The sequence below is a fragment of the Myodes glareolus genome, chromosome 8 (assembly GCF_982192425.1).
Source record: "Myodes glareolus chromosome 8, mMyoGla1.1, whole genome shotgun sequence".
NCBI lineage: Eukaryota > Metazoa > Chordata > Mammalia > Rodentia > Cricetidae > Myodes > Myodes glareolus.
The window spans coordinates 4605710-4618923 of record NC_142033.1 but is presented as its reverse complement, the minus strand read 5'-3'; the positions used below and the strand labels follow the sequence as shown (position 1 = coordinate 4618923).

The following is a 13214-nucleotide window of genomic DNA, read 5'->3' as shown; positions in this document are numbered from 1 at the left end:
TTAGCTCTTCCTGGAAGTTCTGGTAGAATTCTGCATTGAAACCATCTGGTCCTGGGCTTTTTTTGGTAGGGAGATTTTTGATAACAGCTTCTAATTCTTCACGACTGACAGGTCTATTTAGATTGTTCACCTGGTCTTGGTTCAACTTTGGTATATGGTACTTATCTAAAAAAATGTCCATTTCTTTAACATTTTCCAACTTTGTGGCATATAAACTTTCGTAGTAAGATCTAATGATTCTCTGAATTTCCTCTGTATCTGTGGTTATGCCCCCCTTTCATTTCTGATCTTATTAATTTGCATGTTCTCTCTCTGCTGTTTGATTAATTTGGATAGGGGTTTGCCAATCTTGTTGATTTTCTCCAAGAACCAGCTTTTTGATTCATTGATTCTTTGGATTGTTTTCTGTGTTTCTATTTTGTTGATATCAGCCCTCAGTTTGATTATTTCCAGTCTTCTAGACCTCCTGGGTGAATCAGCTTCTTTTTTTACTAGGACTTTCAAGTGTGCTGTTAAGTCTCCAATGTGTGCTTTCTCCATTTTCTTTAATTGGGCACTTAGTGCTATGAACTTTCCTCTTAGCACTGCTTTCATAGTGTCCCATAGGTTTGAGTATGTTGTGTCTTTATTTTCATTAAATTCAAGGAAGACTTTAATTTCTTTCTTTATTTCTTCCTTGACCCAGGGGTGATTCAGTAGTTGACCGTTTAACTTCCATGAGTTTGTTGGCTTCCTGGGGGGAGCACTGTTGTTGAATTCTAATTTTAATCCATGGTGGTCTGACAAGACACAGGTGGTTACTAATATTTTTTTGTATCTGTGGAAGTTTGCTTTGTTACCCAGTATGTGGTCAATTTTCGAGAAGGTTCCATGAGCTGCAGAGAAGAAGGTGTATTCTTTCCTATTTGGGTGGAATGTTCTATAGATGTCTGTTAAGTCCATTTGATTCAATACCTCCAATAATTCTCTTATTTCTCTGTTAGGTTTCTGTCTGATTGACCTGTCCATTGGTGAGAGAGGAGTGTTGTAGTCTCCTACTATTAGTGTCTGTGGTTTGATGACTGCCTTGAGTTGTAGAAGTGTTTCTTTTACATAATAGGAGGCTTTATATTAGGGGCATAGATATTCAGGATTGAGACTTCCTCCTGATGAATTGTTCCTGTTATTAGTATAAAATGTCCGTCTCCATCTCTTCTGATTGATTTTAGTTTGAAGTCAATTTTGTTGGAAATTAGAATGACCACACCTGCTTGTTTCTTAGGTCCGTTTGCTTGAAAAACCTTTTCCCAACCCTTTACTCTGAGTAGATGTCTATCTTTGTGGTTGAGGTGTGTTTCTTGTAAACAGCAGAATGTTGGATCCTGTTTTCGTATCCAATCTCTTAGTCTGTGCCTTTTTATAGGTGAATTGAGTCCATTAATATTAAGTGATATTAATGACCAGTGGTTGTTGACTCCGGTTATTATTATTTTTTGTTTGTTTGTTTAATAGAGTTTGTATGTGTCCCTTCTTTGAATTAAGCTCGTGAAGGGTCGCTAGATGTCTGAGTTATTGTAGGCAGTGTTGGCAATGTTGGATTCCTTGGGTTGTGATTTTCCTTCTATTACTTTCTGTAATGCTGGGTTTGTGGCTACGAATTGTTTCAATTTGTTCTTATCCTGGAATATTTTTTTTCTCCACTGATAGTGAATGATAGCTTGGCTGGGTATAGTAGTCTGGGTTTGCATCCATGGTCTCTTAGTTTCTGCAGTACCTCTATCCAGGACCTTCTGGCTTTCATGGTTTCCATAGAGAAGTCCGGTGTAATTCTGATCAGTTTTCCTTTATAAGTTACTTGACCTTTTTCCTTTGCAGCTCTTAATATTCTTTCTTTAATCTGTATGTTTTGTGTTTTGATTATTATATGGCGAGGGGATGTTATTTTTTGATGAAGTCTATTTGGTGTTCTGTCTGCTTCTTGAACCTTCATAGGAATATCATTCTTTAGGTTGGGAAAGTTTTCTTCTATAATTTTGTTGAATATATTTTCTGGGCCTTTGATCTGCAGTTCTTCTCCTTCTTCAATCCCTATTATTCTTAGATTTGGTTTTTTTATTGTGTCCCAAATTTCTTGGCTGTTGTGATGAGAATTTGTTGGATTTGCTGTTTTCTTTGATCAGAGCATTTATTTTCTCTATGGTATCTTCAGACTCTGAGATTCATTCTTCCATCTCTTGTATCCTATTGGTTATGCTTGATTCTGTAGTCTCTGTTCGTTTACCTAGATTTTCCATATCCAGCTGGCCTTCGTTTTGTGTTTTCTTCATTGCCTCCATTTCATTTTTCAATTCTTGAACTGTTTCTATTACCTGTTTGATTGATTTTTCTTGGTTTCCCAGTGTATCATTCATGGATTTACTCATTTCTTCGAACATTTTGTTATACTTCTCATCCATTTCATTACTCATTTCTTCAATCTTTTTGTTGTATTTCTCATCCAGTTCTTTAAGGGAGTTATTCATATCCTGTTTAAGGGACTCTATTGCCTTCATAATGGCACTTTTTTTTTTACTTCTTCTGAATTAAGAAGTTCAGTTCCTTCTATTGTAGGGTCGTTGGGATCTGGTGATTTCATGTTGTTTTTTAGATTGTTGGAAGAGTTCTTGCCTTGGCGTCTGCCCATCTCTTCCTTCAAATGCTCTATATTGGATCTTCTGGTACCAGGTCAAGTTCCCTTGTTGGGCAGGGACTTCAATGACAGAAGGTCTACCTTTCCTCAAGCAGTCTAGTGAAACACAGGGACTCCCTCCTGCCGGGTTGCACTCACAGCCCAGGCCCAGTACGCAAGGGAGCTGCTCTGGGGAGGTCTTGTGACCCCAGGGGGATGGGGGGAAGAGAGGAAGGTGTGCCTGGATGAAGGCTGGGATGGGATTCGGGAGAGCTCTGCAGGGTGGAACCACCGCTGCAGGGTGACCAGAAAGTCGAGGGGGGCGGGGAAAGTCTGAATTCCTCCTAGCCGAAGCCCTCAGGCCAGGAGCAAACTCACCCCTCCTCCAATGGATGTCTGCTAGAAGTTCACTGTCTCTTGCTGGCCAGGAATGTGGCTGAGCTGACACAGGGCCTGCCTGTGCTCAGGCAGGCTCTCAAAGCACAGTAACTGCCCCTGCTGGGCTGAGCTCACAGCCCAGGCTCACCGTGCATGGGAGCAGTTCTGGGGAGGTCTTGTGACCCCAGGGGGATGGGGGAAGAGCACAAGCTGTTGATTTCTAAGTACACAATATCCTAGACAATTCAAGGTACCTTAATTTCCTTCAAGAAAAACAACAAGATATAATTGTTTCATGCTGCTAAATCCATCATTATGGATAAAACTATTGCCAATTGGTCAAAGAGATCTAACAGACACTGATGTCCAAGCTGTCAATTGGCAATTAATACATAATTGATGGCCAGCAGTGTAATGGTTTGTGTTGTTCCTTTAAGAGACAAGCTCTGCCCACTCCTGCCCTCATCCACCTGAGGCAGGCAAATCTTCCTTCCTGTTTGCAGCCCGAGTTCTTTCTCTTTTCTATCTCTCTCCCAGAGAGGTAACTGCTGCTGTGGCTCTTCTCTCCCCTGCTCCCATTTCTCTCTCCCCACTCTCCTCTCTTCTTCCCTTTCCCCACCATAACCCACTAAATAAATATCCAACCTCACTCTGCATGATGTGCCTATTCATGGGTCTCTAACCTGCCACCTGGCCCCCTGCCCAGGACCAGCCATCTTCAGAGACCTGTGTTGTGGTCTCATGGTATGTCCATCTGTCTCTTGTCATGATATTGGCTGCCCTGTTGAGGTCTCTCACCCACCACTCAGCTCCCTGCTTGGAACTGTCTGCCCCTCATAACCCACTGCAGTCACTTGGGGAATTGTGTTGTCCCTGCCTGGGACTGGCTGCTCTCTGGACCCACTACCCACTGCAGCCACACCGGAACCTGCAGTGTTTCTGCTGCTATGCCCCTTTGGGGGAACTGCAGCATTTTTACTTAAATCATAACAAATAGAGTTTAAAAGATCTTGCCTTTCTTCTTGTTCTTTTCCAAGGTGTCCCGCGCTACCGTCTCGCCCGCAAGAACGACGCGGGACACTTAGGATTCTTCTGCAGTAAAGCTTTATGTGTCTTGAGAGGGAGAGCATAAGCTTACATGGCGGAGACCCAGAATGAGGGGAACCCAGCCCTTATAAAGGAAACAGTCCTCGCTTCTGACATGTCACTCTTGGATTGGTCCGCTGCCCATTATCCCAGATGATGCCTCGGAAGTAGGCAGGGACACAGCAGTAGAGAGTTACCAAGCACATGGCTGGGATTAAAGGCGTGTGCCACATCACCTTGAACTCACAGAGATCTGCCTGTCTCTGCCTCCCAGGCATTGGGACCAAAGGCATGTACTACCACACCTTGAGGTCACAGAGGTCAATCTGCCTCTGCCGCCCAGGCATCAGGACTAAAGGCGTGTACCGCCACACCTTGGGGTCACAGAGGTCAATCTCTACCTTTGTTCCTAGAAGCAATGGAGAATGTGGTCCGGCCCTCCACATATCCCCCTTTTTTTACTTCTTTGCAGAAAGGCAACTCCCTCAGAAGGTAAAGATAGAGGTCGCACTTCCCAAAATAGAAACATTAAAATGGGCTTACACGGAATCTGCCCCTAGGTTCATGACACCTGGAACCTATCCGGCCTGCCCTCTGCCATTTTTCTGGGAAAGGGAATATACGACAGGAAACCCTTATGCAGGATGACATATCTCTCAGAGAGGGCCATTCTCTGTGCGATGCTCTTCAGCTCGACAACCTTCAGGGCTAGCTAAGCCAAGCACTCCACCCTGTGCAATGGACCATTGTCCTAGGGGTGCAGGAGCTGGTTGGCATAAACCTTACTGCTTCGGCATAGATAACCACACATCGGTAGAGGCCCCTGTTTCAGGGCTGCCAACGCTTGTGCAATAACCACTTTGTCCCTACGATTTTGGGATTTGAGTCAGCAGACCATACAGAGGAGAAACACTATTCCATAGCATAGGACTGTTCCAAAACATTTCCACCCCCACCCATTCTTTGAAGTAGGGGAATGAGAGACACGGCCCAGGACTGGAGTCCTACGGCCAAGCTTATAAATCATCTCTAGGACGGTAGGGAGGGGGCCCAGAGTCTTATTGGTTGTAAAAAACCGAGGAAACACCGCCACTCTATGGCTGACTGGTATCAGCTTCGGGAAGACTGAGAGTGTCCCCCATCGCTGTTCTGTCATAATCGTTGTCATCCATCCGCAAAATGGCAGGAGGAACAGCAGCCAAATCCTCAGGTGAATCCGTGTGTTGTGGATCACTCTTCACTGTTCGGGTCAATCGCTCTGGCAGCCAGAATGGGCTCTCTTGATCCTGTGGGAAGACACAAACAGCTCCCCTGGATCTCAATAAAATGGGATCCAGGCCTTTCCATTCATTAGAAAGCACGTCTTTCCACTTAACCAAATCTTTGGGCCGCTGCGGATCCGAACAATGTCGTGTTGCAGCATTTTGGCCATTATCATCCAAATTTAAAAAATTTATAGTGAACAGAGCCATGGCAATGGCCACTCTTGGCGTCGGGGGCAGCTCTGTCAATATTCCCCCTTTCTGTTTTTAACAAGAACTGGTATCGGTATAGGCCATGCCCTTGTCATTGTTTAGAGGGTCATCCTTGCTATTTTCTCATTAAGTTTTTTAGTTTAATTCTTTACAAGATAACTAGACAATTGCTTAATAATTAGTCATTGTATCTGGGATCGCAGGGGCGCAATTCTCCAGCTGCATCAAGAAGTCTACCAGAGGCGTGTTGGAAACTATGGGCTTTTTTGCCACAGTCACAGATTTAGCCAATGACCCAATCACCTTAAAAATCTAAGGGCTTTTTGTATCTACCTCCCTGTGGATCCTGAAACATTAGATTTAAAACCAAATAGTTGTAAGCTGCCATGTGGTCGCTGGGGAATTGAATTCACAACCCTTGGAAGAGCAGGCAGCATTCTTAACCCCTATGCTGTCTCTTCAGTTCCTTATTCAGATGGAAAATCTCTCGGGCTAGTAGCCGGCATTGTTCGCCCCGCCCGTTGCCCCAGGCTATTGGTCTGCCTTTGTTACCTAGGATCAGCACAGCTCAGCTCAGCCAAGCGGAACAGAAGCCACTCAAGCCTCAGAGCCCCTCACAGTTTTAGGCACATTGCAAGCCTTCTGGCCTGGCAGCTTGTGGCACCTCTCTCATTCTCAGTACTGCTGTGATACCCTCCAGGCCAGGCACTGACTGAGCCGGTGCAACGTGCCCCCCACCATAGCCACACAGAAATGCTCTGCTCCAGCCACCCTCCAGCCGCAGTTGCATTCATTCCGAGTCCAAACTAGTGCACGGAGTAAAGCAGAACTCAGAAGCAGACTTGCTGCTATGCAACCACTGAAAGGACCTCATTTAAACAATCTTTTAGGGAATTTGGGCATCGTTAGTCTCTCTGGCTATTTCCTGCTGAATTGGGCCATTGCATTCTTAGGGGTATTTACTACAACATTTCAGGAGATCTCGGTGATTCAAACCACATAAATCTCAAGTACACCCTTAGGCTCTCATTTTCTGTGGAGATGAAAACAGAACCTCTTTTCCAAAGCATCATATCCTTAGGCAAATTCAAATATCTTTCTCCTGTCCGGCACACAAAAGACAACACAAACAACATAACATAAAGCTTTTGACCTTGTAGGTCAGTCTCCCCCATTCTTAGAACCACCGGGGGGGTCCTTTTTTCTTATTTCCTTTTCAGTCTCCCCCATTCTTTGAACCACCGGGGGGGAGGTCCTTTTTCCTATTTTCTTTTTCTTACAGGCGCGCCTAACCTCTCACTGCACTCAGTTTCTGATATGCTATCCTGGACTTCCTCCAATACATTTTGTCCGTCTGCAACAATAGCCTGGCAGGATTTATCTTCTAAGCAATTTCAAAGTGATAAGAGAACTGCTAAGAAGTACCAAGGCCTCTACGAAACCTTTCCAAGGTGGAGACAAGTCAAGCCCAAAATCAAAAAGTCCAGGAATAGTCATACCTCTCTGAGCAAACAACCTGCAGTTCTGAATCCTCCTTGTGTCCAAGGGGTCTCCGGCGGTGCGAGTAGTTGTCAGGGTCCCTCGGTGTCCCGGGGTTTCGAGCACCAGTTGTCCCGCGCTACCGTCTCGCCCGCAAGAACGACGCGGGACACTTAGGATTCTTCTGCAGTAAAGCTTTATGCATCTTGAGAGGGAGAGCATAAGCTTACATGGCGGAGACCCAGAATGAGGGGAACCCAGCCCTTATAAAGGAAACAGTCCTCGCTTCTGACATGTCACTCTTGGATTGGTCCGCTGCCCATTATCCCAGATGATGCCTCGGAAGTAGGCAGGGACACAGCAGTAGAGAGTTACCAAGCACATGGCTGGGATTAAAGGCGTGTGCTACATCACCTTGAACTCACAGAGATCTGCCTGTCTCTGCCTCCCAGGCATTGGGACCAAAGGCGTGTACTACCACACCTTGGGGTCACAGAGGTCAATCTCTACCTTTGTTCCTAGAAGCAATGGAGAATGTGGTCCGGCCCTCCACACCAAGGTTCTAGAAGAGTTTTGATGCTCTAAAAGTTGTTGAACTTCTCAGTTTGCATTCTCTTCTTCAAACTGGTGATGTTTACCCTCTAATTCTTTGTGTTGTGCTTCTAAATTCTTTTTCCTTTGCTCATGATGCTGCTGGAACTCTGCTTCAGAGTCCTTTAGTTTTTAAACTTATTCTTTGACCTTCATCTCAAACACCTGTTTGATTTCCATTTCCATCTTCTTCATCTTGGATACATGTTCCCTTTGTTGTTCTTTCATCTGTGCCAGAGCGCTCTTAGTAAGTTGCACTTTATTCTTCTTGTTATTCACTCCATTGTAAGTCACTGTAGCTAGCTTTCTGCTTCTGTAGTTCTCATAGTGTACGCTATTAGTAACATCTTTCAAATCCTGCATGTGTGTTCTTATCAACATATTTCTTAGAATTGTAAAATCATAATGTTTTCCATTTTCAACTTCAATCACAGTGTAAAGATACTGCCTTCCTCTGACTCTTTTGCCTTTAACTTCAATGACAGTATCAATACCTACCACAGCAAGAGATAAATATTCCTTTATCTTCTTAACCAACTTATTCTTTTCTTCATCATCTGTTTCTGAAAATTCATACATTTTAATTTTATGTTCTTAGATTTCTTTCATTATCTGCTTTTTAAACTCTTGGCAATCCTCTGGTGTGAGTGTGTCTGTTTTGACAATTAATGGGATGATATACACTTTTATGCAAATATTTCAAAAGTGCAATATCCAATAGTTCAAGCCCATGTCCTGAAGGAGAAATAAAGTATAAACAACACTGCACCCTGTTATCAGGCATCTAACATCTGTTCACTCAACATTCTGCATTTAAGTTATCCCCAGATTTACTATCAATGTAGTCGTCAGCAGGTTGCCAGCATTTACTATTATCCAATGCATCTCCAAATCCTGAATATCAACTATTGTCAACAGCAACTGAACAACACCTTTGATTAAGACTTTGGATTACTCCACCTATACAGTCTTTTTTACTCAATGGATACACCAGAGAATATAAATCTGTGAGGAACAACAAATTGATTAATGTTGACATTCCTAGTTCAGATTCACCTACTAACATAAGTGTGAATTCAAAAATTCTTTTCACTGATTTTCTGTAAACTTGATCTGGGAAGTTACCAAATTCCACATAGCCCTCAAGGTTCATTAGTTGAGCTACCATAATGCTACAGTTGATTATCCTCTCCTTAGCAGTAGTGGCTCTCACACTGACCAACATTCCCATTCCCTCCCTCCATGATGAGCCCCCAGTCGTCAAAAATATTTTTAAACAAACAAACCCAAACAAGTTCAGTTTGTCCAGCAAAGCAGTCTCCTCCCACACAGTCAGGATACTTAGGATTGACATCATGGAGTTTTCTAATTACTAAGAGGTGGAATCTCTATCTAGACTTCCCCAGGATCCTATTTCTCTCCCAGTCCATAACCACATATATGTCATAATTGAACCAAAACTATTTATTTATCGTAACATCTTTTTGCTTGTTTTTATCAAAACCAGTTGTGATTATTAGAGTAAGAAAGTCTACTAAACACACTTTACTGCAGAGAAAGCTTGGCAAAGCCAGTATGGTTCCGGGCATTACAGGGTTTCTGCTTCTTTTAATTACCTGACATAAACCAAATATCTTAGTCCCTGGTTCTTTCCTTTATCCTTATTGTATGTAATCACAACTGTTTGCTTTTCGTTATATCATCTATCTTTCCTCTGTACTCTGGTTTTCTTCTCACTCTTTGTTTATGTCAAATTCCATATGACAGGAGAATATCCCAGAAAACTCACTGATGTTTAGCTAAAAACCAACAGGAAAGTTCTCATTATTTTCTCATGGAAGAAAAATCCTGGGTAGCAGAAGATTAGCGATTACAGCTGGGGAAAGGAAGTGATTGAGAATCCTTTCATTTGCTACAGTTGGAGAACCCAAATATACTGACATACAGGACAACTTATTGTAAATCTATAATGTGGAATATTAAATTTCTGAATCCATGAGATTTCAGGTAGAAAGTCTTCTGGATGTAGTGATCGGCCTGTGACACACTAACTACAGAGGACACAACCATGAATTAGAGCCACCCCAGTGATTGTGAATTCTAGACAAGGTCCTCCTCTTTCAACACCCCTTCATTCTTCTGAGGATATCTGCTCAGATCAGTTCTTTAAAATATTCTGGCAACTAAGTCTAAACACGGTTCCTCATTCTGCAAGGCCAAGGCTCTTTGTGGTTTTGAAAAGAACGACCCATCACTGTGCCTCCACAGAAGCCACACCTGCAGATATTATGTAATCTTTCAAATAGTATTCAACCTATTACCATTATTTAAACTTTAAATACACCCATCCGACATATTTATAATCTTCTTTGGATTTCTTATAATCTCTAATATATGTAGATGTTATGAGTGGAGAGCAAGGATGAACAAGGGACAGTCCTGAAGATCACAATAAACTTGCCCTATGCAGTCTTAAGTGCAAAACAGTGATGGTGTGTGCATGCATTCAGACTGCACCTGACCAAATGCTTGTACAGAAAATAAAACATTTGGCTTCATCAATTGTTGTCCCATATGGAAATTTTATACAATAACCAGTCATCTCAGTACCTTTCCTGTGGCTGTGATAAATCCCAATGACGAACATAAAAATCAGGAGCTTTTCAACGTACACATTATAAGCATAATGGGAAAGAAATGAGGGAAATAGTCTCATTTTCAAAATCCTCAAAAGTGGGGGAGGAAATCATGGAATAAATCTAACTACATGAAGTACTTGTACAATAAAATGTTTAAAACACTGAAAAAATACACGATAAACACATCTCCCATGCTTATAGATTCATAGAATAAGAATTATGAAAATGTTCATCTTACCAAAAACAATCAATAGATCAATTTAATCCTCATCAAAATTTCCATGCAATTCATAGACAGTAAAAAAAAATACTAAATCAAAAATGGCAATAAAAAAGACCTGGTTAGGGGAACAGTCCTGAACACCTGAACAACATCAACAATAAAACTGTCAGAGGTTCAGAGGTTTCACCATTCAATTGAGGTAATACCATCCATTAGTGAGAGAATCCATCCCTCTGTTGTGTGAGGAATAATTCATCCTCTCTATGGATAAGAGGCTTTCAGTGGGCCTGTCTGCACATTTAGTAAAAACAGCAACAGACTCTGGCAAACATTGCCACCCCATGTATCCTTCATTCATAAAGAACTCAACATGCCATTTGCTCTGGTAGGACCAGGATCCCACTCAAAGTAAAGAGATACTTGAGCCTGGGGGTGCCCTGCCACACAGGTGTAACGATATTCCTTGGGCACATGCGCTGTACAGTTTACCCAGCTGTCTACATCAGTTTTATAAGTACATTTAGCAAAAGTAAAAAGAGAGTGAACCCTATCAACTCCATGTCCTTTAGGTTATGAGTTATTGTTAGGTTCTTTTGAGAATTAATTTTAAATACTCCCTGAATGATCTAAAGGGGCTAATTTGGGACACATGTACTTGTCCACCAGAGAAAGCTTTCTGTTTTTTGCTTGTTTATATGTTTCCTAGGTAAGGTTAAGACTAGATGCTCATCAAACAAACTGTTAGAAAAGCTGTTCTAGTTACATTAATAAGTTTTTATTATGTTGTAAATAATAAACAAGATATTTGAATGTTAATTTTAAACATTTTCCTTGTTGTGAGATTGTCCATTTCCCCTGGGCAATGTCAGCAGCCTTTCACTCTGGTGGAATGTGACTTACCTCTTTAACTTTCTAAACTGTGTTCTCAAGTAATATCACAGAAAGGGGGCCTCCCAGATCCTTTTCTATTTGTTTTATGTTTTGTTTTTTGTTTTGGAATTTTAACAGTATATAGTTCCCAAGGGGGGAAAAAAACAGGAGATTGGAAATTTTAACAGAGGAGTCTAGGTGAAAACTTTGTAACCTAAGAAAGCAAAGTGGAAGAGTGATCCTCAACAAAGTTCATGAGAAACTAATTTTAGTTTCCTTGGTGGGAAGGCCAGTGGACTCCATAAAACAGGAGACATGTAACATTCTTATCTATTCATTTAAGGAGGTGGTGCTTTCTGACCAATACATATTTAAGGTTTTCTGTTTTGTTTTGATTTTTAGTTATTTTGTTTCTTTGGTATTTGTGAAAGTCTATCTGGATTCCTTTAAAGGGTTTCAGTTCAGATCTCCCATGTGAGGTTTAATGATATCCACATTCCTTTCTTTTCTATGGCAAGTAACACATCATTAGCACATATATGTCAATGGCACACACCTGTATAGACTCCAGATAAGTTTGGTTACTACTGTTGTGATAAAGACTCCACAACCAAAAGTATGTGGAAGAAAGGGCTTATTGGGCTTTCCCACAATGACCACAGTCTATCATTAAGAGAAACCAAGATGGAAACTCAAGGGAAGAACCTGAACACAGGAGCTGAAACAGAGACCATGGGGGAATGCTGCTTGCAGGTTTACTCCCAATTACTTCTACAGACTGCTTTCTTTACAGCCCAGTAAAGTTCCAGGTTCTGGCTATTATAAAGAGTGCTGCTATGAACATAGTTGAACAAATGCTTTTGTAGTATGATTGGGCATCTCTTGGGTATATTCCCAAGAGTGGAATTGCTGGGTCCTGAGGGAGATTGACTGCCCACAGAGGCCTGGGACCTCCCACACCAATCATTAATAAAAGAACACATTGTCCCCAGAATAGTCTACAGATGAATCTGAAGAAATCTTTCCTTGTCAGAGGTAGTTTGTTTTGTTTTGTTCTGTGAAACAAGGTTTATCTCTGCAGTTGTGGCTGTCCTATAGACTGGTCTGGTCCTGGGCATGTGTTACCATCTCATGAAGAGGTTTTGTCTTCACTATGACCAAAGCTTATGTCAAGTTGACAAAAAACAGACCAGCACAACTCCCACACAATTATAAATTCTGTTTTTCATTGCATGTGATCTTAGTCCCTATGGATTTATTGTACGATATAGACTAGTCAGAGTTTGCTCTCTTGATACCACATGCCATCCCTGGTCAAGAAGACAGAGAATTTACCAGAGGTTTCTCATTGTCCTCCATCCTGTCTGACCTAACAAGACAATGGCCAGAATCCTGATGGCCTCTCTGACCATATCCTCTTTGCTGTAAGCTTTCAAGCTCTGTTGAAAACACAGGAGAGCTCTACCAGCCTTGTATCTATAACTCTGTGTGACATTAAGATAAAACTCTGGTGTGGGGATAATTGTCTATAGTCTGTCAATGATGTCTTAAATAAACACTGATTGGCCAGGTAGGAATTATAGGTAGGACAACCAGACAGGAAGTAGAGATGGATCAATGAGAACAGGAAAATTCTAAAGAGGAAAGCTCTTTCTGCAGTCCTCCCCAGACACAGAAGAAGGAAGATGTGACTTGCCCCACTGAAAAAGGTACTGAGCCATGTGGCTAACATATACTAGAATAATGGGCTAATATAAGTTGTAAGAGTTAATAAGAAGCCTGAGCTAATGGGCCAATCAGTTTTATAACTGATGTAGACTTCTGTG

At 41.9% G+C, this 13214-nt stretch overlaps 1 pseudogene; it reads right to left on the bottom strand.

Moving 5' to 3' along the window:
• Positions 1–3819: 3819 nt before the first annotated feature.
• Positions 3820–8881, bottom strand: LOC148121079 (septin-7 pseudogene; annotated as a pseudogene).
• Between the last annotated feature and the right edge of the window lie 4333 nt (positions 8882–13214).